The sequence below is a fragment of the Lissotriton helveticus genome, chromosome 6 (assembly GCF_964261635.1).
Source record: "Lissotriton helveticus chromosome 6, aLisHel1.1, whole genome shotgun sequence".
NCBI classification, from domain to species: domain Eukaryota; kingdom Metazoa; phylum Chordata; class Amphibia; order Caudata; family Salamandridae; genus Lissotriton; species Lissotriton helveticus.
This window is the reverse complement of record NC_136067.1, coordinates 797,918,792-797,944,216: the sequence shown is the minus strand read 5'-3', so window position 1 is coordinate 797,944,216 and position 25,425 is coordinate 797,918,792. Positions and strand designations below refer to the sequence as shown.

General features: G+C 43.2%; 1 non-coding gene across 1 annotated transcript; it reads left to right on the top strand.

The window, feature by feature from the left end:
- Window positions 1-768: 768 nt before the first annotated feature.
- Window positions 769-961, top strand: LOC144764540 (U2 spliceosomal RNA). Its single transcript, XR_013596606.1, has one exon. It is a non-coding gene; the product is annotated as a U2 spliceosomal RNA (small nuclear RNA).
- Window positions 962-25,425: the final 24,464 nt, after the last annotated feature.

The window sequence follows — 25,425 nt, the reverse complement described above, 5'->3', positions numbered from 1 at the left end:
AAGGCAGATGTAGACAGGTGGAGAAAATGTAGTTATTTACTATATGTATTTAACTAACATGACCTTTTCCCTTCACAGGTAAAAGGTAACCCTGGGTGTAGTTCACGAAGTAGCGCTACGCGTAGCTACGTGAAGTGCACTTAGCAATACGCGAGCTACACGTAGCTATGCGAACTGCGTAGTGCACTGTGCAAAATGCTGTTCGCACTGATTGCACAGTGCCGGATGCTTGTCCGCACTATGCAATCAGTGCAAAACACATCTTGCACAGTGCAAGCGGTCGTTTTCTGCCGCTCGAGTAGATTTCTACTCAAGCGGCAGCTTTCTCAACGCGGACTGGTAGTTTCTCATCTTGGGCGGTCGCGAGCATACGTGACCACTCGCAATGAGAAATCTGACCTCCCCACGTTGAGAATCTCGCTGGGAGGTTTATTTTCCAAGCTCGCGATCGGCAACTTGATGTTGCTGATTGCAAACGAGAAAACAGTCTCGCCGGGATGTCATTTTCCTTGCTCGCTGTTGCCAACTTGATGGTGAGGACAGCGAGCAAGCAAAAAATTACCGCTACGCTATGCTACGCGTGTTTGCACTGTGCTACATGCAATTCGCGTAGTGCGAAGTAGCGCAAACTTCGCAAACTACATGAGCGTAGCGTAGTGCTTTGCCCAGCGTTAGTAAAAGGTCAATGGGATAGCTTACGCACTTGTTGCCAAGTTTGTTACCAACACCTGATGAATAAATAGGTTGTTGTGGAAGGTGACAATTGATGTATCTGAACCAGAAATGACGCCCTGACAAGAGATAAATACATCTTTTTTTATCAGTTTAATATCTGATACGTCTTCTATCTGAGGACCATATATTAAATAGATTTTTGGAACAGGAAGATGGAATAGGAGCTTGCTCTGTCATACCGTGCTTTATTTACATTTGTTTAACCTCTTTTTTTTGTAAACTCCATCCAGATGCTGCACTTTGAAAGAGAAAAATGTCAGAAAAAGACGGCTTTCCAGCAAAAGAGTTTCATTCGTTTTTGGATCCATTTAATTGGGGAACAATAGGAGGACGTTTTCCAGCAAGTCAGGTGGAGCAAGGTAGCGAGGTATAGATGGGGGAGAGAGAGAGTGAAAGAGAGAGAGAGAGAGAGAGAGAGAGAGAGAGAGAGAGAGAGAGAGAGAGAGAGAAACAAGCCAGATAGGCATTTTTTTTCTTTTCAGAGAAGTTGGAGCCTTTTAGGGGCACACATCTAAATTCAACCCAATGCAGTAGATCTACCAGTCATGTACTTTTTGACATAGGTTTTCTTCGCTCTAGGGCCCTGTAGCAAACATTTAAAAAAGTTTCAGAACATTTTCCTAGTGCTCAAATAACCACAGGAAGTGCACATATAGACTCTCAGGGTGCTAGGCTGAGGGCAGCAACAAATTCTAGTTCAGTTTCCAGTTGCCACTGGTCAGCTGGGAATTGTAGGGAAAAGGCCAGTATGCTGATTCCTTTGTCTCTGTAGCCACATGGAGATCAGTCAATTGACTCTTTAAGCCTACTTCTTTGTCCTATGTGCAAAGGAAAGTAGGTCCCATCATTCAGAGACCCTCCCTAGTTAAAGCCAGCAGATCCACTCTTCTGTTCTTCTGCAAGTCCATAAAGTGTTCTATCCAGGTTCATTTAGGTGCTCCATTTATGCCTGGCACCTAACTGGTCCAAAATGCCGTGTATTTGGGTATTTTCAAGTTGGCAAATGTCTTCAGTCAAACCAAACCTGGGCTCTGAAGGTTGTGGGTGGTTAGGGAAGTATGATATGGTAATTACTTGTGTCCTCCTACATCTAACGCTAAAATCCAGTTTGACGCAGGCACTGTACCAATCTCAAACCCTGAGACAGAAGTCTGGTAAGACAAATGCAGGGTTCTTCAGCAACCGGGCAGGGTATACAAAGAATTGTCCTAGCATCCTGTTTTCACCCTTTCAAGTGCACCAAAGTGTTACTTATGGCTCAACATATGTGTCAGGCAGGATTCAACACCATGGTGTGAATGGAATGACCACCTTGCATATTCTATCAAGCTCAAAGGAGTCACATCTGCCCATTCAGGTCAACCAATTATGTGGTCCTGGGTGGAATTTCACACATCGTCACAGACTGAGTACAGACTGGTGGTAGTTGGAGAGTTAATACAGGTTAGCCTCCAGGACCTTCAGGAAGTGAAAAAGTAACCTTTTAAAAGTTACTTTTTCTTAATAAATATTAAAAATCCAACTTTGCCCAATCAGGTCCATGCCTAACTTTGTAAAGTAATTTTTCAAGATGTCCTCCTTCATAATGAAATTATACTACATATTAAAATCCTTTACCTTACTGGTCTTCACCCAATCATCCAGTGCCTTAGTTCACAAGTCAACAAAATCCTATAACTAGTGTGTATGTCTCTGGCTATCCCTACATTTCAGGGAATACTTGTCTGGGGTTAGGCCACATTTGCATATGAGGCTTCCTTTATGAAGGCATACCTAACCTAACTTAGTCAACTTCATCTAGGGCCTGTAGTGTATATGCTCCCAACAAAGGACATGTGTTCCACAGGCTAACCCCCAAGTCCTCCTCTGGGACTCTGTGCATCCGCAAGCCCACCTCATGAACTGCATTTCAATTATTAATGTCACATAATGTCACATACCAACACATAAGTAGTCACCGGGAGACAGAATTACTAAACTTTTGCATCTGGTTGCATCACTTTTGTTGTACAGCCCCAATGCAAAATCATTTTGATTACATGGCAAATCACACAAAGACACTTTGTGTGGTTTGAATATACAAAGTAATGCACCTAAGTGTATTGAGCGGTCTTGTGCTGTTTTTTTGTTTTATATAGCGCAAACTCGATCCAAAGCTATAAAAGCGCTTTACATGAACACCAGTTGTATTACAGACAGGCCCATTAATTTTGTTAGGCACAGGGAGATTAAGTGATTTGCCCAGAATCACAGGCTGTTGAGCGTTCCTGCCCAGGCCCGAACCTGATTCCCCAGCTTCGAGGTTGACTATTCTAGTGGTTAGGCCACAGTTTCTCCTCCTTGCTTTGGGAAGGTGTTCCATGAGTGGAGCCTGGGTTTTCCCATAGATCTACCCATGGATTTTGATGCATTCTCAAATTTATAATTAGTTGTAAAGTACCTGGGAATGTGTCAAAATGCTACACCTTCCCAAGTAAGGCTTAACAAGGAGAAATATGTTTATTTCTCCTTATTATCATCTCTTTCCACTTGTGCTACATATTGTTGTACACTTAGAAAGAGGAAACATGCTGTAATGGGTTTTTGTGCTGGAAGGTGTCCCTTCCTGCACAAAAACAATGCTGCTTGTAGTTCGGCTACCTGTGCACCATGGTGCAAGGGTGCCTGCATTGGCTTAGGCAGCGCACCATGCGCTAATGCTAGGAGGCATTACAAATGCACTATATCATAGTCAATAAGGTGCATTTATCTGTGTCCCTCTTATGCAACGCAGCAACGAAACGTTGCTTTTCGCCCTGTTGAGCACAACCCCTTGGTAGTTATGGCACAGAGCAAAGAGGACTAATGTAAGGCAATGTGTAAAGTATTTATGAAGCACATAAACAGTAATAACATCAGAATTCCGAGCAATAAAAATCCCTGACTAAATTAGAAAAACTGAGAAATAAGGCATGAGTAACATAACACCAAACTGACAAAAATCCAAAAAGGGGAATGAGAGATGTGAATTTTGAAAGATCTAAGCAAAAGTAGTAATAAAGTGTGTAAAGGCCAGTGTTAGTTGATGGTCACAGCAGACTGGACCAAGGCACAAGCAACTATTATGGAGCACTGGGTGCATACACAAAGAGCATTGGTCCCTGGGAAAGTCTGTAAGTCATAAAGTTTGAAAATGTTTCAAAGTCCTAATTCAAAAATGGAGTTTGTCATTTTCTTGACGAAAAAGATGGTACCCATCAATTTGAACTCATAGGAGATATAGTGGAACTACCGGTCCCGCTAAGGCAATGGAGCTTTAGAGGTTTTTGCTTGAAAAGTTTCTAAGTACCAAAAAATAAAGGCTCTTTCTGTTTTTTTCTGAGATTCTGAAGCCTTTCAGTGCAACAACTCCGAAATTCTTTCTGATTCCTTGGAACTGTCAGTCATATACATTTCATAGTAGGTTACCTTCATTCTGGAGCTCTGAAGCAAAAGTGTCCAAACTATTTCCTGGAGCCAATGCAACCACAAGGATACACCTATAAGCCTGTCAGGCCCTTGAATAGTAGAGGGCACATAGAGTGTCTCAGGGTGCTAGACAGAGGCCAGCAGCAAAGTCTAGTGCAAGTTCCAACTGCGACTAGTCAGCTGGGAATTATAGTGAAAGAGATTTCTGCAGCTTTTTGTGTCTCTGTAGCCACAAAGGGGGTCTGCTAACTCACTCTTAGCGTCCACTTCTTTTTCTTGGCTGCAGAGCCACTCATAGGTCACAGGACAGCAGGCCCAGTCCTCTTCTGTTCTTTTGCAGGTCCAGAAATGTTCCTGTCCAAGTGCCTTGGGGTGTCACATTTAAACCTGGCAACAGTTAGTGGGCGGGTTGACCCCTGGGCACTCTCTAAACAATGGGGTAGAAGTTCCCTGGGGCAACCCATAACTCTTTTCAGTAGTTCCTGTTGGCTTTACTAAAGAAGGGCCCAAAATGCCATATGTCATAATTTTCAAGATGGCAGATGTCTTTGGCTACACTGAACTTGGATCCTGAAGGATTAGGGTCAGTACTGTCATATGGTAATCACGTGTGTCCTCCTATATCTAACACTAAAATACTTTGAAGGAGGTACTTACCCACAACAATTACAGTGACAAAATTCTGGTAGAACAAAAGCGTGGTCTTTCTGCAACCAGACAGGAGAAACACAAGAACTGTCCAGGCAACCTGTTATGTCCAATTTAGGTGCGTGTGTCTCAACAGACCTGTCAGACAGGATTTGACACTGTGGTATCAACAGAATTCCCACACCCACTACCCTGCATATTTTGTTTAGCTCAAATGAATCTCTGCCCATTCAGGTTATACTATTGTATGCTCCTGAAAAGAATTTCACACCTCTCCTGGGGCGGAGTACATGCTGGGAGTTGCTGGAGAGTTAATACAAATTAGCTTTCAGTTAACTTCAGGCAGGGAACAGGTTGAAATCATGTGCACTCATTCTTCTTCCCCTGTAGGTTCTGTTGCCATAAACAATAGCTCATTGTAATTTTGCCATGCACCCTCATCATTCATGTGACCTATTTCATCAAGAGGTAATGATTAATTTGGTACCTATGAGGAAACTAGCAGAAATTGCTATTAGCATCAGCTGAAGCCATTTTGTTTGTGGCAGCCATTTTAGTTAGCCATGTGCTTGCCATGTACTTCTCCCTCTTCACTGTTGCCTGCCCTTGTATTCTGCTTGAGTCATCAGTTACAGTTAACTCCTTCAGCATTGAGCCAGAGCACTGCACATGCTCAGATAGGCCTGTAGCTGGGAGAATGCACCTGCTCTTGAAATAACTGTCAGGCTATTTTAACTAATGTCAGCAGTTCTGTTATTCCTCCTACTTTGTTGACTAAGTATTTTCTATTAGTCCTTATATGTGAAAAACTATTTTTGTGTATACTTGTACCGCCTCTTTTTGAGTCTTCATGCTTACTGAGCAATCCTTTCTGACGGAGAGAGGCTTTCAGGTAAGACAGGGTGAACACTACTCCAGGCTGTTCAATCTTGATCAGGGGGTTCCCCAGGGCTCTGCCCTAAGCCCCACCCTGTTCAACCTGTATGCCTCTCCTGTAGCCACTATCGTGGAAAGATATGATATCCAACTTGTATCTTATGCGGACGACACGCAGTTGGCCATCTCCCTATCACGAGCACCCGGAACTGCGGCCGCCAACTTCAGTGCTTGTATGCAGGAGCTAGCCTCCTGGATGTCTAACAACTGCCTGAAGTTGAATGGCTCCAAGACTGAGGTGCTCGTGGTGGGGGGGGGGTCCATCTGTGTGGTCCTCAGCATGGTGGCCGGACTGTCTGGGCCCCACTCCTGCGCCATGTCAACAGGCCAAAAACCTAGGGGTACTATTCGACTCCGATCTGTCGTTTGCGCCCCAGATTTATCGGGTAGTGGGAATGTGTTTTGGGATACTTAAGACCTTACGTAAGGTCCTTGACATGCTCCCTGTTGGTGACAGACAGACCCTCGTGCATGCCCTGGTAACATCAAGACTCGATTATGCCAATCTCCTTTACCTGGGCAGTACGGCCAGCAGTCTTAACCGTCTTCAAGTATTGTAGAATGCAACAGCCCGGCTGGTGTTGAGGCTCCCTAGGCGAACGTCCTCTAAAGCTGCTCTAAAGTCCCTTCACTGGCTGCCAATCCGTGAAAGGATTAAATTCAAAGCCCTCTGCATATGCCATTATCATTTTGGGAGGTAGAGCACCCGCCCCCCTAAACTGTCTTATCACCCCCTACAGGCTTGAGCGGATGCTTAGATCTTCTGGCACTGGTCTGGTTGCAGTCCCCAAAATCCGTAGAGCCCGCATGGGGGGCAGATCGTTCCGACTTCTCGCAGCCAAGAATTGGAACTTATTACCAACTGAATTACGCCTTGAACCCTCTGAGGCCAAATTCCGTAGAGCCCTCAAAACACACCTGTTTCGCCTAGCACTGCCTTAATTTTCCACCCTCTCACCTACTCAATCTCAGCGCAGGGACACGCCGGAGAGCGTAACTAAGCGCTTTATAAAACTCCAAAATAAATAAATAAATAAATAAACTGGCCATAAAAGGCCCATGTTTTCTGTACTCCTTGGACTGCCTCATACAGTGGCTTGAGGGTACCGTATTGACACAGTCTCCCTCATGTGAGGTTAATAAATGTATTCTCTTTAATATTACAGCTTACGTGCCAGTCTCTTTGTTGTTGGTTTGAGGACCGGTGCATCAGTGATCCCCTAAAAGGGCTTTTTATTCTACACCTAATCAGCCATTCATCTGCCGTAAATCTGTTTTTGGTGGAAAAAACAGGCGTTTTGATGTGTGGTATGCTGAGCTCCCTGAGTACCAGCTTGTATGTGACGCATTGCACAGGAGCATGCAGTGTATGGTTTGGAATAATGGGAAAAACAGTCCATCCCTGATGTCATGTACTCTTGAATACACTCAAATGCTTCCTTTCTCTTTATTGTAAGCTAGGGAGATTGGCCTCTCTAGTTTGCCCGCAGTGACAGGAAAACTATTGAATGCAGCACAATCTTTTATAATTGGAAGGATCAAAGTGATGGCGAGATCATTTATGCTCTGCTAACAGGCGAAATGCAATTACAAACCATTGCTATGAACCTGTCTTTTCCACAAGAATTAATGTGAAAAACATTAATGACTGTGCAATTGTTGATCAGAACAATTTTTCAAAGAAATGAATAATAACATATGTACTGTGCATAATCAAGTTGCAAGGTGTCACATCTGCAACACAAAGGACGTTAATCACTTTTACATGTATACCTGTGCCCTGGAGATGATTAGAGCATGACATGTGCACCTCCAGATGGGGACACTCTCACCCTTAGAAGATGAAGTTTCTTCCTGTTTCTTTGGTGCTGTCCACAGCATGGAAATAGGAAGGGCAGACAGTCTAGTTGTGCATGTCACAATGAGAAGCAAGGCAAACCATGAGGATGCATGTTGAGAGAGCGCAAATTAAGAAAACTGTAGTTGTGCACCATATTTACAAGCACGTTGTATTAATTTAGTGAACAGTATATAAGAGTGTTGAAATTATAGAGTGAAGGTACATAATAGTGTTTAATTAGAATAGAATACTTATATAGAGTGTGAAAAGCTAATGTAGATGTGTTCAGGAATACTAAGATGATGTTGGAATCCTACGTTATGTGGCTGTGGAAGGGGAAAATGTAATTCTGCTAAACGAAGGAATGTGTAGGCCACATGGCAGTTCACATGAAGTACGGGATGCTGTTACACTTTCTTGTGAGGTAGTGGATTTCAATGTTATTGTAATTCAAAGTAGTATTGATCATGGAACTGAAATATATTTTATAGAAGTGTTTTCCATATAATCATTGTGTGTAATAAGTTAGAATATTGTTTAAACTAAAGACATTTAATGTTTTACAGAGTGCATAGGCCCGTCTCATGGAGTCCTGTCAGGCCTGAATAGATAAAGTCATTTCTTTTGATCTGTATGTGCTCGTTAGAGAAAAGTCATGCTAGACACTAACTGTGAATTCTGTTACATGGTTTACGACTTACAGATATGGTGGAGGCCGGAATTTGGGGCCCGCAGAGAAAGTGTCTTTTGCAGGTGCGAGGGGGTTTAATCAGGAAAGTGATGAATAGACTTTTGTTCAAGAGAGCCTGGCACAGGCCTGGAGGAGTCTTCAGGAATTTCCTGGGGGTACCGTCTTGCCGGAGAGGAGCCTGGGAAGCAAGGTCAACGCGAACGATGGGCCTAGAAGGAGTACCAGCATGGAAGTTGCCGCCAGAACTAACACCACGTGAGGGGCGTCTTTGGGGGCGTTTCTAATGTAAATGTGATTTTGTATTAGGGACAGCACCCCTGGGTGGAGGTAAGGCAGATGATCTGAGGAACCTAAGAGAGCGGATGGGTAGGCAGATAGGGAACTGCGAGACTTCGACTTTGAAACAAAGACTAAGGGAAGTGTGTGATCTTCTTTGGAAGTCACCACTGCTGACACCTTTTTAGGTTAAGATCTTGCTAAGTAGGGATGTCACTTAGTCTAGAGTAGGGACAGTCTAATCTGATTTCTTCTTTTCTGTAAATGACTCATAAGCTACAGCTTGTGTTCATCCTCGTAACTTTGATAATTCTGGAGTTTGTTTTGGTGGTATTCTTCTGCCGACTAAGAGCATTTAGAAAATTCATGTTTGTATTGATACCCGTATATCTTTTGAATCTTATTTTGAGATGTTTGTATCTCCAGTTAAGTTTGGCTTTGTAATAAACTTTTAAAACTTTTAAGCTTCAGTGGTTCTTTAGAGTGGAGTAAGTCTTTAACTGATTAACCTAGTAGTGGATTGCCTTTTACTCAATGACGGGTACCAACGGTTCAGTCAACCTGAGTTGGGATCTAGATCTATAATCATAGACCAGAAATCCCGCGTTAACAGTTGGTAGCAGAGTAGGATGGTTATCTTCTTGAGGAAGGTGATCTAGACTAGGTTAGTTTACCCCAAGGTCCCTAGAGCTCGAGAGGTGGCCTGCCGAAGAAGGTGCTGACGGCGCGAGAGAAAAGCAGCAGTATCGGACGAGGGTGAGTATAACAAGGGTCACGCGTGGACAGATTGCGTTGTTTTGTGTTGTATTTGTATTGTAATGTCATGCGGAGTTGAATGCCTGTAGTGAGATTGTGAGAAGGTTGTGAGCGCGCGCAACCTGGTAAAATCTTAAGTTCGGGGTAGAGCTTAAGTGGTTCGGGAGTATCGAACATCCAGAGTAATTGTCGACCAGAATAAGGAGGTCATGAGGTACCATTGACCCCCGCAGGACCGAGATAGGGGGAATGCAAGAGTGCGTGTGTGGGTAACGGACGCAGGTCGTAAGTTACCATGTGCAAGTAACCTATCAGAGAAGGCGATTGTCTGGACGTACAAGAAAAGACATTTCGTCAGTCAAGGTGTCAATTACAGGTAGACTGTGGACGTACAGTCAGAGAAAGGTGATCGCTTGGTCGGAAGTAATCATTTTTTTCAGAGTATGAATGGGACGCATGCATGACCGGGAGATGAGCGGAGAAAGGAGGGGAACTGCTGCAAAGGGGGATGAGTGACGTCAGCGAGAGCCGCGCTGTGATAGGGCGGTCGGTGTGAAGCACGCTGGGAAGAGAGACGTCAGCGAGAGCCGCGCTGTGATAGGGCGGTTGGGGAGACGTCGGCTAAAGCCGCGCAGTGATAGGGCGGTTGGTGTGACGTCAGCGAAGAGCCGCGCTGTGATAGGCCAGTTAGCGAAAACCGCACGGAGATTGGTGGATTGTCATCAGGAAGTAAACGAACGCGGAGAAAATAGAAAATCGTAGATTTTGAACATGAAGTGTTTTAAATGTTTGAGAGGGATTTTTAAGAGAAAAAGAAGAGAATCTTATTCCGGGGAAGAGGCACCGCCAGAGGGTACACCAGCTCACTATATGGCAACGAATGTTGGGTTGCATACTATACTGTGGCTTGGGACTTGGAGTAAGATTACAGAAGGGAATGAGGAATTGACCTTTCCGAAATATGGAACTTTTAGACTAGAAGTGTTACATCAGCTGAAAGCAGTCATGTCCTCACTGAGACCTTTGCCTAGATCAACACAGTTTGAGGCCCTTAATGCGTGGATTAGGGCGGCGCACGACAGGAGTCAGAACAGACACCAAGAAAGGGTAAGGCGATCAGTAAGGGCAGTCCAAGATGCTAAATGGGATGAGGAAGCCAAGAAATGGAGGGTACGGACGATTGAAGTAGACAAGTTGTACCCCTTGAGAGAGGTTACAGCTGAAAAGAAACCCATGGAAGAGGATGATGAGAGTGAGTAGGAGGACGGACTCATAAATAGGTTGTTGATAGATAGACCACCTCCAGACAATAGGGAGACAGAGGTACGGGGCTCCCAAAAGAAGACAGGGTTGGCATAGAAGGGTATAGGCCACTCCCTATAGTGGATTGGGTACCTACCAAAGGTGAGGAGACACCTCAACATAGTCCTGTACAGAGAGTAGTTGGAAGGTTTGTGGTGCAGAAGACGCCGGCAACAGAGAGGGCTGAGTCTCATGGATTGCCAGAGGCTCTTCAAGTACCTTTTACCATAGGTCCTATACGGTCGATTTATAGCCCAGAGTATGCGAGAGAGGAAAAACAGGTACAGCTAGACAGAGAAAGAGTTGAGATGGAAGGAAGGAATAACACGACCAATGCCTAGAGGCAATTACCAGGACCAGTAACTTGGAGCACCCCATTGGATTCAGCAGTGGGTCCCGTAGTAGAACAGGGGGGTCAGAGAGGACCGATGGACCTGAGGGGACCACGGCCGAAATCTTACAAAGAGCTGAGGGCTGACTTACGAGAATGGGATGCGTCGACAGAAGCACAGAGCAACAGGCCAAGAGCAGAAGCAGAATGGGGAAGTCGAGGCAATGGAACATTGTCTCACTGCGGGGCTAGCGCAAGCAGTCAGGAGTGGGACGGTAAAAGTCAGGAGAGTAGAGGAGTTATACGTCATATTGACGGTGGAAATGGGCAGGAGAGAAGTGAGAGAAATACAGGATGTGGAGAGATGTATCGCCTCATTCAAAGTGAGGGAGACCGAAGGACACAAGAATACAGGGATAGGTTTAGGTGCACTCACCATGCACCTGATGATAACGTACAGCATTGGAGTCGGGGGAGCATAGGGAACAGCGAAGGATCTTGCCATGAGTCGAGAGATCAGAGACCACCGGCAAATGCTGAAGAAATGGGGAATAACGGAACGTCTTACCATGCATCTAGGGAAACCATGCCAGATGGGAATAGTGGGACTATGAGAAATGGGAAAGTGTTTCACCATACACCCAGAGAGAATGGAACTGCATGGGACCTGGAGAGATGGGAACATGGCAGGACTCCCCACAACTCGCCTGAGCCTAGACGTAGGACTCAGAGCTGCGATGGGAGAGATGTAAATAGACTCTCTAGAGATGGCATACTAAAAGCCGTGATAAAAGCCAGAAGACTTGATGCGTCCAGTTTAAGATCCGACCTGGAAGATATAATAGATGGTACATTGGCTTTAGAAAAGATTGAGATGTACGAGCAGGATGATTTGTTGTTTATAGCAAAGGACATCACCCGAAAGGCTAGAGCAACTCATGAGAAACTGTCTGAACTGGCAGACAAGTATATGGTAGATTTGTCCAGAACCAAGTCATTACAGGGTAACCACAGGTTGCAGTATTCAGATCAGGACTTAGATGAGAGGAGGACAACTGGATTAAAAACACACATAAGGGAACTGATCACAGGAATAAGAGCATGGAGAGATCTGGACAAATGGGAAGAGAGGTGGTCTAAAAAGGGAACTGTTAGGCGGAGTACGAATGTGATGTCTCCGGAGGGAAGACTAATGCAGATGGAGGCATATATCGAATGGGAATTATGTACATGTGCCCTGGAGTAGGGGAGATTTGGCTGCATTTACCAACTCATTTCCGAAATTAAGGGAGAACCCGGTCGAGTGGTACAAGCAGGTAGAGAGGTTTGTGAAGATCTCGAAAGTACTGTGGATTGATTTGAACACCTTGTTTGACATTGTGGTCCCAGGAGACTTGTGGATGACATGCAAGGTTAGTGTCGAGTGGCCAAATGCAGAACCAGAAAGGAATCCCCGTACTAATGGACCGTCAGAAACAGTAATGTTAAAATACGATAGGGTAATGACATGGCTGAAGGAAAAGGTGCCACCACAAGACATAGATTGGGTAAAAATAGACCGAACAAGACAGGAACCAAAGGAGACAGTCCATGAGTATTATGAGCGATTGCTGAAAGCATTCAAACAGTACAGTGGACTAGATGTAATGGACCCCAAGGATATAGGACAGTTTGTATCAAAGTTTGTTTTGGGGTTGAGGCCTGATATTTGTCTGATGATTCAGCAGCATTTAATTTGTTGGCAAAACAAACCCTTGGATGAGATTTTGCGATACGCAAGATACTGTAGTGATGAGATAGAGTCCAAAGCAAAGAAATTAAAGGAAAAATTGATGGTAGTGCAGATGCAGACAGCTGGAAAGGGTGGACAGCACCAACAGGGAACAGGGACAATGGGACGAAAACCAAACGGACAGAATAGAGTCAGCGAGGAAAACCCGAGACCTAGAATAGACCTTGCTACGTTGAAGAAAACGACAAAGTGTCATCAGTGTCACCAGGTGGGACATTGGAGACACGAGTGTCCCTATAACCCTGAAAATGGAGAGATAGAAGTAGAGGAGGAAGTTCAGGAAGTTCCAGTTCAAAGGGTGACAGTGTCAAGAAGTAATGCGGCCAAAGGGGGGACTTCGGCTCCACGAGCTCAGTTCCCTCAGCCACCAAAGATTACGACAGGAGGAAAAGTCTATAGACAAATGCCTTTGTTCACAGGTAAAGAAGAGAGTTACTACGTTGACCCATTGACGGGACGACGTGTAAGTAGAGAGGAGGACTGTACCCTCGGGGCAGTTCTAGAAGTGGATCAAAGAGGACCGTTTGTTGAGGCTGAAGTGGCAGGGTGTCCTGCAACATTCTTGGTGGATACTGGAGCTACTCGATCAACTTTGAGATCGGCAGTGGTTCCAGGTCTACCAATGTCGGGGGAAACGATCCAGGTGGTAGGAGTCGCAAATAAGAGAATGAATAGCCCTTTGACGGAACCAGTGTCAGTGAAAATAGGAAACTACTCGGATGAACATCAATTTGTGGTATGTGATTCTAGTCCTGTGTGTCTGTTAGGAAGGGACTTATTGTGTAAACTGAACTGCACCATATACTGCACACCTCAGGGAGTAGAGGTAGAGACGACAGACGATGATGCTACCTTCAAGGTTGTTAATTCGAGAACATGCATAGAGCTGTATCCTACCCTGACAGTGGAGGAGCTCCCATGGGATTTACGAGGTGCAGTGTCATCCGAGGTATGGGATTTTACTGGGGAAGAGATAGGACTGATCAAAGGAGTAGAGCCAGTGAAGATTATGGTTAAACCAAATGCTGAATATCCAAGAACGCCCCAATACAAACTGACCCCGGAGACGATTGCAGGAATAAAACCCGTAATCGACTCTATGATTCAACAGGGAATACTGAAGGAAATCGTGGGAAGTCCATGTAACTCCCCGATTATGGGTTTGCAGAAACCTAGTGGGAAATTTAGAATAGTGCAGGATCTTCGAAAAATTAACAACATAGTTGTTTCATGTTGTCCAGTGGTACCAAATCCATCAGTGATATTGTTTTGTAGTGTAGTTCCTATTATCCCAATAGGCTCTGCGCATTGGAATAATACCTCCAATAGTATAGACCTAGACCAGACGTTAACTAGGTCTTCTACTGTCGATATTAGACTTAAAGTTTTGGGTTTGCCAGCTAGCTCAGAGTTCACTAGAAACTTTCTCGAATAGACAAGGAGGAGTTGAACCTCCCTGGATAGACAAGAAGGGATTTAGTTTCTGACAACCATAGAACATGACAACTTTGCTCTCCCCTAATCAAGAGTGTATCTCTAGAGTCGTGTGAAAACAAAAGACAACTTATTTTACTCAGTCAGTACGTGCATTCTTAGTTTCACCAGATTGTAGAGAAAAGGAAGAGACGGGCGTGTTCAATAAAAGATGTTATTTATTGATCAGTCTCTTTTCTCGTACAAGAGAAATGAATCGATATTATTGCAATACTTATGGTTAAGTAAAGTGCATACAATAAAAGCAGAAGTATAAAATAATACTGTAAAAACATTTATATGGTTTCTAAGCCATATGGTGGTTTAAAATGGATAAAATAGATGCATACATATAAACATTTGACTAATCGTACTCAACTGGTGCTTCTAACCACGCCTACCCCAGTGTACCTGACCTAAGCCTAATACGTGGGCGGGGATAGAAAGTAGCAGTCTAAGTTAAGTTTGTTTTGCCAAGTGACTGATTCAAGAATTCTCTGCAAGGGGTTATTCAGTTCCGTACCTGAGGTCTAGGATGGTTGAGGGATAGTATCTCTCGTCTTTGGTCTCGATATTCCAGGCTGCCTGCAAGGGCTGCTCGGAAGCGCCGGAGCTGGATTTCTCGGCAGGAGAAAGGCAGCGTCTCGTCTCAGCGCGTCAGGAAGGCGGGGCAGCTAGTGGGCTTCGCTCTCTGCTGGGCTTCGGCAAGTCTCGCTGCTCCGGTCTCGTCACCACCGCGTGTGCCTTATCAGGGGCTGGAGGAATATTACTTGCCTAATTAGATGGCAAGCGTTATGACCTAATCAGATAACGTGCTCCTGTGCCGTGGTCTGGCGTAATCAGATAATGGTTTCTGCATCATGGGATGGCTGCTAGTTAACTCGTTAACCAGAATAGGGTCAGGAATAGGGGGATCGATACAGAACCTATAGGAATACATCACACCCACTCCACGCTAACTATGGCCATATTTACGAATCTAGGCATAGTAAAACATACTGTAGAGTATCGTGTATACCTTACCACCCCAAAATACACATAATGCATTTTGAAATTATGTAACATACGGGGAAAAAAATAGTCATATGTACTATATGCACTCAAGCAGTAGAATAATGCAAAAATAATCACGCATGTATACATTATTAGTAATCGAATATGAGAATTACACATGAAATGGCTCTTAATACAGAAGAAAAGTTCGAGACCACTTCATCACAGTTCAAAAATATTTATAAACATACCAGCGGGCAGCTAATGTCTATGAAGTTTCTAAAAATAGAAATTAGTTCTCTAAGAATAGTTCTTACTTTAAGCAGAAGAAAAGTGTCCCGTAAAATTTAACAAAAATATTTTGGGGCTGCTAAAAAATTGCTGTCCGTGAACTGGAGGAAAAGTCGATCTTGCTACTTTATTGTTAAAGTTGAAGGCCAAATTCAAGGTGTCGGGAACGCCGTGTGCTAGCTTGTTCAAGAGTCATTATTTCTGTTCTGGTGAGAACATCATATCGTTGAGACTGCTGAAAAAGCTGTCAACAGCTTCCTGTGATAGTTCCACTAACTCGGAAAAGGATGTAACCATGCATTCATGTGCATGATTGTCTCCATTGACGTTTTGAGTAGTATTGCTGACAGAAGGTTGTACCTGATCGATGCTGCTTTCATCTTGATCTTCACTACCCCTTAATCGTAGTGGTGAAGTTTCCACGAATGCCGTCATCAGGATTGGCAGCCGTTGAGGGCAGCACAATGCATGAGCCTTTACCGGACCCAACAATGTTTCTGCATCCATTGGCGCATCCGATTGTAGCTTCAGACAGGTGTCCAACACGCATTCTTCTCCGCACAGCATGCACCTTAATACAGGTAAAACACATCTTTGCCATATCGGCCGAAATGAAAGAAACCAAGTCATGTTCAGGTCTCTAAGCCGGGTTAGTCCCAGGATTTTTGATATCCGGTCCCGGTATCCAATGGCTCGGATTGTTTCTTCCCTTGTCGCAGGTGTTTTGTCTGTGACATGGTTTGCCATAACGAAATATAAGGACTAAGAATAGGATTCCTGCAATTAGTCCCAAAATGAGGGGAACTCCTCCAAAAATCGAATGGACGAAGTCTGGAAAAATACCCAGTATGGCTTTGAATGGTGTTAATGCCATCGAAAATACTGTCTTAAATACATTTGAGACTCCACTGGTATCAGAAATATTTAAGATTTCATTCAGGATTTCTGCGAAATGTATGGGGGAATTAGTTGATAACAATGAGTGAATCTCTGCAGTCGTCCTTGCGACTAGGAGATCATACGTTTCTTTTGATGACGTGAGCCTGGTCGGCGTCTGAAGAAGCACTGTTTTCATTCTGCTTAAAGTATCAACTCGAATAGAAGTAATTTTCAAGTGAGGCCATGCCCTTGCCTCCCTGTCTGGAAAGGAGCTGGGGAACAATAAGCGTCCACAGCACATGACCTTCGCAGTCGTACTAACGAGATAAGGAACCCCGGGCAGTAGACTACAACATCTGCGATCCACAATTAGAATGTAACTCCCGTTATAGAGTCTTTTAAAGAATGGTTCTATCTCTGTTGCAGGTGTGCCTAGCTGGTGACATGAAAGGTTATTTGAGTTCCCTTCACAGGCTCCATGCAAACTAATTCCATTACACAGAAGTGTACCGCTTAGTGACATCGCACAATTATTGCCACTAAGAAACACTTTCTGTCCTTTATTACTGACACATGCATGTGAATAGGGCAAGTTCCATGTTGTTTTAATGTACCCTTTTCCCAATTTTTCGTACATGCCAGCCTGTATATATTTTTGGCAGTATTGAAACCTGAAAGTAGATATCGGAATATTAATTATCCCATGTATTATCCATTCAATGACAGGTCGTTCTGACATTGTCAATGGTAATCTCTCGAGTTTCTCAATGCTCAGGATTGTATAATCATTTACAACAAGGGGTGGTGAGGGACAGAGTCTCTGAATTAAGCAGAATACTCTCACCCAGTCAAGAGATCAGGGCTAGATCCAACACCGTTTTTTAGCTCATTGCACCATCCCAGTTTCAGAACCTGGCTGTATGCAAATTAGTCTGTTCCTGTCCCAGTGCATGATGGGAACAGGGCAAACCAAACTACAAAAGCCAATTCTTACACTGGGAAGAAAACAAGCTTCCGGGGACCGGTTTCTGGCATTACAGCCGTCTTCGGCCCGGCTTGCTTGAATCCTGATGGTGCAATGAGCAAGGGACTCATGTCTGAGTATACCCTTCCACGCTTAGGGTGGACAAAATTATTTACAACAAGGGGTGGTGTGGGACAGAGTCTCTGAATTAAGCAGAATACTCTCACCCAGTCAAGAGATCAGGGCTAGATCCAACACCGTTTTTTAGCTCATTGCACCATCCCAGTTTCAGAACCTGGCTGTATGCAAATTAGTCTGTTCCTGTCCCAGTGCATGATGGGAACAGGGCAAACCAAACTACAAAAGCCAATTCTTACACTGGGAAGAAAACAAGCTTCCGGGGACCGGTTTCTGGCATTACAGCCGTCTTCGGCCCTGCTTGCTTGAATCCTGATGGTGCAATGAGCAAGGGACTCATGTCTGAGTATACCCTTCCACGCTTAGGGTGGACACAATTATTTACAACAAGGGGTGGTGAGGGACAGAGTCTCTGAATTAACCATCACCACCCCTTGTTGTAAATAGGATTGTATAATCAGCACCCTTTTGTGCCATACTGATCTGTTTATCAGTAAGGTTAAAGATAGTGAATAGTGACGTTGTGTTGATTAAACGCCAAGGCACATAGCCTGAACGCAGATTTTGTAACGTCCAGCCAAGCTGTACAATAGAACCAATTGAGACTGACCGTGTTGTAATAACAGTAAGTCTTGCGATATTATGTCGATTGCTGATGACACAATGCTGTCCAATGAAAAGATTCTGGAGGACAGAGTCATTAACCCATTGTCCACTACAGAAAGCGATTTTTCCAAATTAATACGGTCAATTTCCCGTATACTTTCTGCTGTCTCAATTTGAGTTATCTTCCAGGCCTCGTTGTAAGCTGCATATATAGAGGCTGCTATGAAGCGTTTTTGACGCTGTTTGCGTGGTCCCATAATGAAATCACGCAAGTCAGCACCATCAGTAAGTAAAGTTAGGTGTTGCTTAATTTCTGTCAGTGTGGAAGTTTTTAGCCAATGAAGGCATAGTTTGCCCACACTGTAGGTGGTGATTATCCCTGGGTGTTGTCTTTGGGAATATCTAGGGTCTGGCCTGGTCAATGTGAACCCCTGTGTTTTGTTCAGGAATCTGTCTTGACAGTTATTAGTATGTGTGGGCCAGATTAACCATTGTTTCCAATCAGGATTTGTTCTGTTTTGGTTTAATACATAGTTTACGTCTATCTCTTCATCTGCAGAGTTATTGCTGTTCATTGTTGGTTTTGGAATAGACGGTTTATTTAAGTCTTTGATTTTGGCTAATCCAAGACAGGTAGTTTGTTGAATAGTTTCATTCAAGAATATAATTTGTTCTGGGATCATGCAGGCTCTAAACAATGATTCTATACCTTGTACTTGCCATTCTTTTGTACCCCAAACACTTTTTACTTCAACATTTTTGTCCCAATAATCAAAACCAAATGTATTCATTTGTTCAAAAAATGAGTCCGAATATATAAATTTTGTGTTTGTAAGCATGGTTTTTGTTCCTGTCTTATTTGACAATTTGAAATAAAATGTTTCAGCATTACTTGTATTGAACCCTGAAAAGTATGAATATTTGTCATAAAAGGTTCTTGAGCTTCCTTTTGGAGGGGTTGCACAATGTTCCCATTGATTATAATTTAAAACATTTCTAGGTTGTGCTGATTTATGTAAAAAATGGTTACCATAGTGGTTGTAGCAGTACATACTATCATAATTAGATGAACCCTGCAAATAATCATGTTTGGTAAATTTAGCAGACATCACTAGATCAGACATCATGTTATTAATACTTTCAAAGTCCCAATCATCAGCAAATGAGTTTGGTTTTACAAAGTCACTCAACGAGATCCTGATTTGGTGTGGATATTTGAGGATCTCTACCGGACCATAAATTTCATAGTCAGTATTGTCCCATGCTACCCCACCCGGTATAGGATTGGCTGTGAAATTGACTGAAGAAAGTTCTCTTTTCTTGACGTGTGAAGACGTGTGTGGCTTGAGGATCAAGTTGATTTTCTGGCTTGCTGTGTCCATTTTAGCATATTTTCCCTCAATGAAGCGTCCCAAACATAGTATCATGATGAGCCAAAGTATCAGGATAAATACACCAAATGACACCCAAAATTCAATCCACGGAGAAATCAGATAGGTTTCTTTCAGTTGTTTCCATATTTCCTTAGCTTTATCTTTAAAAGTTTTTGTTGATGGCTGTGTCTTTGATTCACTTAGATCTTCAGAAGAATCTTCAAAGTTGATGAAGTAGCCGGATGCCGTTCTGTCTATTGTTCCAATTGCTTCAGGATTACTGTTTCTTGCAGCTTCAGCATATTCATTTGTTACTTCATTGTAGGTTGGTGTGTCTCTACTAAATGTTTTTATTTGGGTTTTCAGAGGTGTGAGTTCCATTACATTGTTGCATAGTCCTTGTTGTTGTTCTGTAGGCGTTTCGAATGTGATTAGCCTTTTAGTTAGCACCTCTGTACTTGTAGCAAACCTTGGTGTTCTACTACTTATCGGGAGTCCACGTGGCCTACTGTTTGTTATCGGCCACATGATTGTGGTTTTACTAGGTCGATGGATACAACTCGGTTCTCCTTTTTACCAGCAAGTGGCGGTAGTACAACTGATCTTGTCCCGTTGATGGACAAGACAGGAACTGCTTTTCTGTAAGAAGGCCCAAATTCCTTCTTTACCGCGATCTTTTCTCTGACTAGATCCCCGACTTTTGGAATCCAGACAGGTCTTGCTGGGACAGGTGGTGGTTCTTCAGTGGTTGTTGGCTGCTGTTTCAACTTTATGTTGCTCAGGTCTTTTCTTGTTTCGTTTAAGTCCTGTAAAATAGCCAAACAATCTTTGATATCAAAGCTTTTTTCTTTTACCACTGAAGTCTGACTGTCAAGATCTAAGACTAGCATCCTAGTTCCAAACAGTAATTCGTACGGACTGAATCCCCTCAGAGAATTTCTTGGCAAGTTGTTTAGACTACGTTGGACACTTATTAGATGTTTGACCCACCCAGCTCCCAAACCTAATACCTTTGCTGTTATAGATTGCTTTATGTCACGGTTTTTTCTTTCAACAATTCCGTTTCCCTCGGGATGAAATGGACAAGAATACCGCAATGTAACGCCCATGCTGACCATGGCCTCTTTATAAGCTCTAGAGCTAAAAGCAGGACCCTGGTCCGAATGCAGCATGCCAATTGCGTATGTGCCGATAAAGACTCGCAAATCTTTTATAACAGTTCTGGCGTCAGCCGTTCGCTGGGGCCACATCCATATGAATCTCGTGCATGAATCCACTGCGACCAATATATAATTATAGTTACCATCCCTTTGTAAGGGACCACAGTGGTCCAGGTAAACACAGGCTAATGGTTTATCCGAGATTAGAAGGGGCGTCTGTGCTGGTCGTCTCACTGTTGATACTTTCATTTTTTGACATATTTCACATTCTAGAACATAGTTCCTGGTTTGTCTTCTCATTTGTGGCCACCAGTATCTCTGTTTTAATAACGATACTGTGGCTGAGACGCCAGCATGTACAGAAGCAAGTCCCTCGTGTGCCGCTATGATGAGTCCTAACCTATGTTCCATGTTTGGAATTACTCTATCCCCCACTCCAGGGATTCGAGCAAATGGAACGTTATTTGCATCAGTTATGTATGAGTACTTTACTGGAAAGCCTTTCGGGAGTGTTTCTATCGCATCTTTTACTGTAGCGCTGACAGCTTGTAATATATCGCTGTCTATTTTTGTTTTTGACCGAGTGATGGCAGCTACGGAAGCCGTTTGCACAGCTGCTTTCGCGGCCTCATCAGCCAATGAATTCCCTGCAACGTGAACGCCATCACGTTGATGACTCAGTGTATGTATCACGTGAGTCTTTGGTAGTTCCTTTTGTAAAAGAACTACTTGTTCCCAAAGCATTTTATGCTTGATTGTGCCTCCTTTTGCATCCTTAAAACCATTCTGAAGCCAGATCTGTAAGTATTCATTGTAAGACTGAACGCAATAATACGAATCACACACTATGAGTGTGGGGAATTCTCGATTGGTATTGTCAAGCGCCATCTTGAATGCTAGTAGTTCTGCTCGCTGAGCTGTACAATCTCCTAGAGATTGTGTTTTAGTGACCGCTGGTTTGAATTTCCCATCGTGCCAGCGACCTTTTACAATCGCACACGCAGCACTGTAAGCTTGTTTACCTCCTACTGCGGGTTGTGCTGATCCGTCTGTATATATTATACAGCCGTAATGTTCTAGAGGCAGAATTTCGGTCGGCGTCGGACATTCGAATTCGTATTGGAGAAACTCTTGTGTTTTTAAGTTAGGATCAAATTCGTATGCCACGTCTGTTGCCGCAAGAATTTTTTCCGTTGGGCTAAATTTCATTTCAGCTTTAGTGTATAAGTGCGATTTGAATGCAATTGGTACCTTTTCTCCCTCATTAGAGGTCAGGTATGTGAATCCGCATCTTCCTGGGATGACTCGAATCACAAGGTTGCGTGTGTTATCACGTGTTTCTAATTTTGTTTTAATTAACATATCTGTTTGTAAGGATCTCAGAATTTCTGTGTGTTTTTGAGTCCAATTGGTTTTTTTTAAATCTGGTTTTATTAGATCATAAAGGGGTTTGACCCTTTCTGCGTAATTTGCAATGTATGTTCTTCCGAAATTTAGGAAGCCTAGAATTGACTGTAGGTTTTTTAGTGTTCTAGGTGCTTGGAGTACGGCACATTTCTCTAGGAAATTGTCAGCCAGGCTTTTGCCTTCACTTGATAATTCATATCCTAAGAACAGGACTGTTAGATGGGCAATTCTAGATTTTTTAAAGTTGAATTTGTAACCCTCTGCTGCGAACCCAAGTATTATGGTGTTCACTCTCTTCAAGTGAGTATCCAAGTCATCATCTGTTAGGTATATGTCATCGACATACGATAATGCTTCGTCGTCATATGTTTGTAGTAACTCTGTTACTCTCGCTGAGAATACTCCTGGGCTGTTCTTGTACCCCTGGGGTAACCGACAGAATTCTTTTTGAGCGCCATTTATTGAGAACGCTGATAAGTATCTGCTCTCTGGTGCTATATTTTGACAAAAGAATCCATTAGAGATGTCTAATGTTGTTTTATATTTTTTGCGCACTATGTTATTCATTAGTGCAGCACTATGCGAGTTTTGTACTGCAAAAGTTTTGCAACATGAGTTAAGGTGTCTGTAATCCAAAACTAGACGATATGAGTTGTCTGGTTTGGAGACAGGAAACAAAGGGTTGTTCATTTGTGAGGTGCAAGTTTCAATCACCCCCTGGTATTCTAGTTGATCTAGAATTTCTTTTACCTGTTTTTAGCTTCTTGCTTGATTGGATACTGCCTTTGTGCAGTAGGTTGTGATTTTAACTGGATTTTGTGAGGAGGAGAGTCCTCATCCCATCCTACCTGATTTTTATATAAAGCAGGAGCTTGAGCTACTGCCCACTTTCTTGCAAGTGTATATTTTTTATAAATTGGAATATGATTTGAGAAGGCAGGCATAATTATTTCTTCGCCATGTGGGCACTCCCTGACGAACTCTGGTGGCCAATCTTTTTCAGCTAGAAGGATGTCATAGCCCTTGGAGAGATTATCCCAAAAAAGGCCCCTTATTTTCCTAGTCTTATCCCCTTCTATACGTAAAGTTATTTCATGTATTTTGTGAGGTTTGCTAACTCTGGTGTCTGCAGTTTCCACCTGAATGTATTCATTCGTGTCCACTGTCTCCAGATGATTCATAAGGACTTTGCGTGCTATGCTCACTTCTGCTGCGCTGTCTAGCATTGTCTGAGCCCACTCTCTGTTTTTCAGCTGTGTCCTCAGTATTCTCGGCATTGTTGAATACTTTAATACTGGCTACCTTCTTTTTTGGAAACTGTAATTTTTTATTTGGATGAGCAGGTTCCTTGTCTTTGGACTTGACGTGCCCTTCCCTGGGTTCCGATCGTCCTCTTCTTTCCGATTTCTGCAAGGAAGTCTGAAAAGATTGAGAGGGACGTGTATCAAAATCTTGATATCTATCCGGTTTCTTTATGTTATCCCTATTTCTAAGGTTGTATTTTTTCACAGAGGGCTCCCTTTGGGGAGACTTGGGTCCTTGGTCCGGAGATCTTTCTCTCCGCCGAGGAGACCTTCCTCTGGACTGGAATCTCTTTTCTTTTGGATTGGATTGTTTGTTTCCATCCCAGTTCTTCTTTTGACTGTTTAGATTATTTTTAATAAATATTTTTTCAGGACTTTCAATTAGTTGGGGTTTTATTGGTATTCCACCCAAACTATCTCTACCTAGTTCTTCATAGGATTTTTCTATAATTCTGGCAATTTCAGCTGGTTGGTCTGCTATATCTGTCTCTTTTAACCTCTGGCGGATCGCCACATTCGCTGCTTCTCCTTTTATGTTGGCTAGTAATATTGCCGAGACCTGCTTGAAGTCTTTTAGTAATTTCATACCAAGAGTTAAAGCGGGTTCTGGACCGTATTCGTCTTGAATTTCTTTTAGCACATCTGGTATTACTGACATGGATGGAACTCCATGTGTTTTTGTGTAAATGGAAGCAAAGACTGTACCCCAAGTGTCACAGTCCTCCACGTGTGGTGCGATTCCCATTGGAAGACAGATAGTCAGAATCCTGTGTTTATCCACAGGGGTGGTGTCTGGAAACACCGCCTCTATTTGGGTGATTTTTTGTGCTAACCAGAATGGTATTTGTTCCCGTTTAGCTGGTACTTTACCTAGGCAGGACTGTATGTTCTGTGGTGTAATTTTATTTGTGTTCCCCTGATGTGGGGTCAGCTGTGGAATTTTAACTACAGGTTGAATGGTTGAAGTCCGCATTACATATTGGACTAGTTGTCTATATATTTTAATTAATTGTTTTAGTTGTACTAAAACATCTGCTGCAGACATCCTTTCGATGTCTGGATGTGGTGTGTATCCGGCTAGGACCGGCCACGTTGCTCCTGGTCTACCTAGTGGACCGAGCCTGGTGATGTGGTTATTATGTTTTAGGGCGCCATTAAACAAGAGCAGATGCTCTTGGAGTTTGAGTGGTACTTCCACTTCCTCGAAAGGAGTGTAGGTATCCGGTGGTTCCTCTGTTTTATAACAGTGGAACTCCTTTGTTACAGCATTTGCTTCTAGAAAGTTTATCCATGAATAGAATACCTCTGTCTGCCGATATTCGTGTGCCTCAATTACGAATATGACTGTACCACCTCTTGGTGTCAGTCCATTTTCTATAAGTTTTAACGTTATAGATCTTCTTATGTTGACCAGGATGAGTATTATATCCGGGTCTGCTTCTTGCATAGTATTATCAGCTGCTATTACTTCAGCTGCTACTCTAGCTATCTCTCTTTCATCATCACTGTCTGGCATTTTACTGTCAGGATGGTTATTCTGTTTGTTTGCAGATCAGGTTTCTTATGGAAACAAAGATGAGATGCACAATATTTTGGAACAGTGTATCCTTTAACGTTGATTGAACCAAGAACCATACATAGGAGTTCCCTCCTGCGAGGTTTGGCGGATTTTACCTCTCACCCACTCCAGACGTCTTTGGAGTATTATGGGAAAAAGGGGTCTGAGTGAAAAAGCACGACTGAGTTACTCTAAAGTCTTGCGTTAGTTTTATCGCCTATCCAAACACGTTGGGCGCCATGTAGTGTAGTTCCTATCATCCCAATAGGCTCTGCGCATTGGAATAATACCTCCAATAGTATAGACCTAGACCAGACGTTAACTAGGTCTTCTACTGTCGATATTAGACTTAAAGTTTTGGGTTTGCCAGCTAGCTCAGAGTTCACTAGAAACTTTCTCGAATAGACAAGGAGGAGTTGAACCTCCCTGGATAGACAAGAAGGGATTTAGTTTCTGACAACCATAGAACATGACAACTTTGCTCTCCCCTAATCAAGAGTGTATCTTTAGAGTCGTGTGAAAACA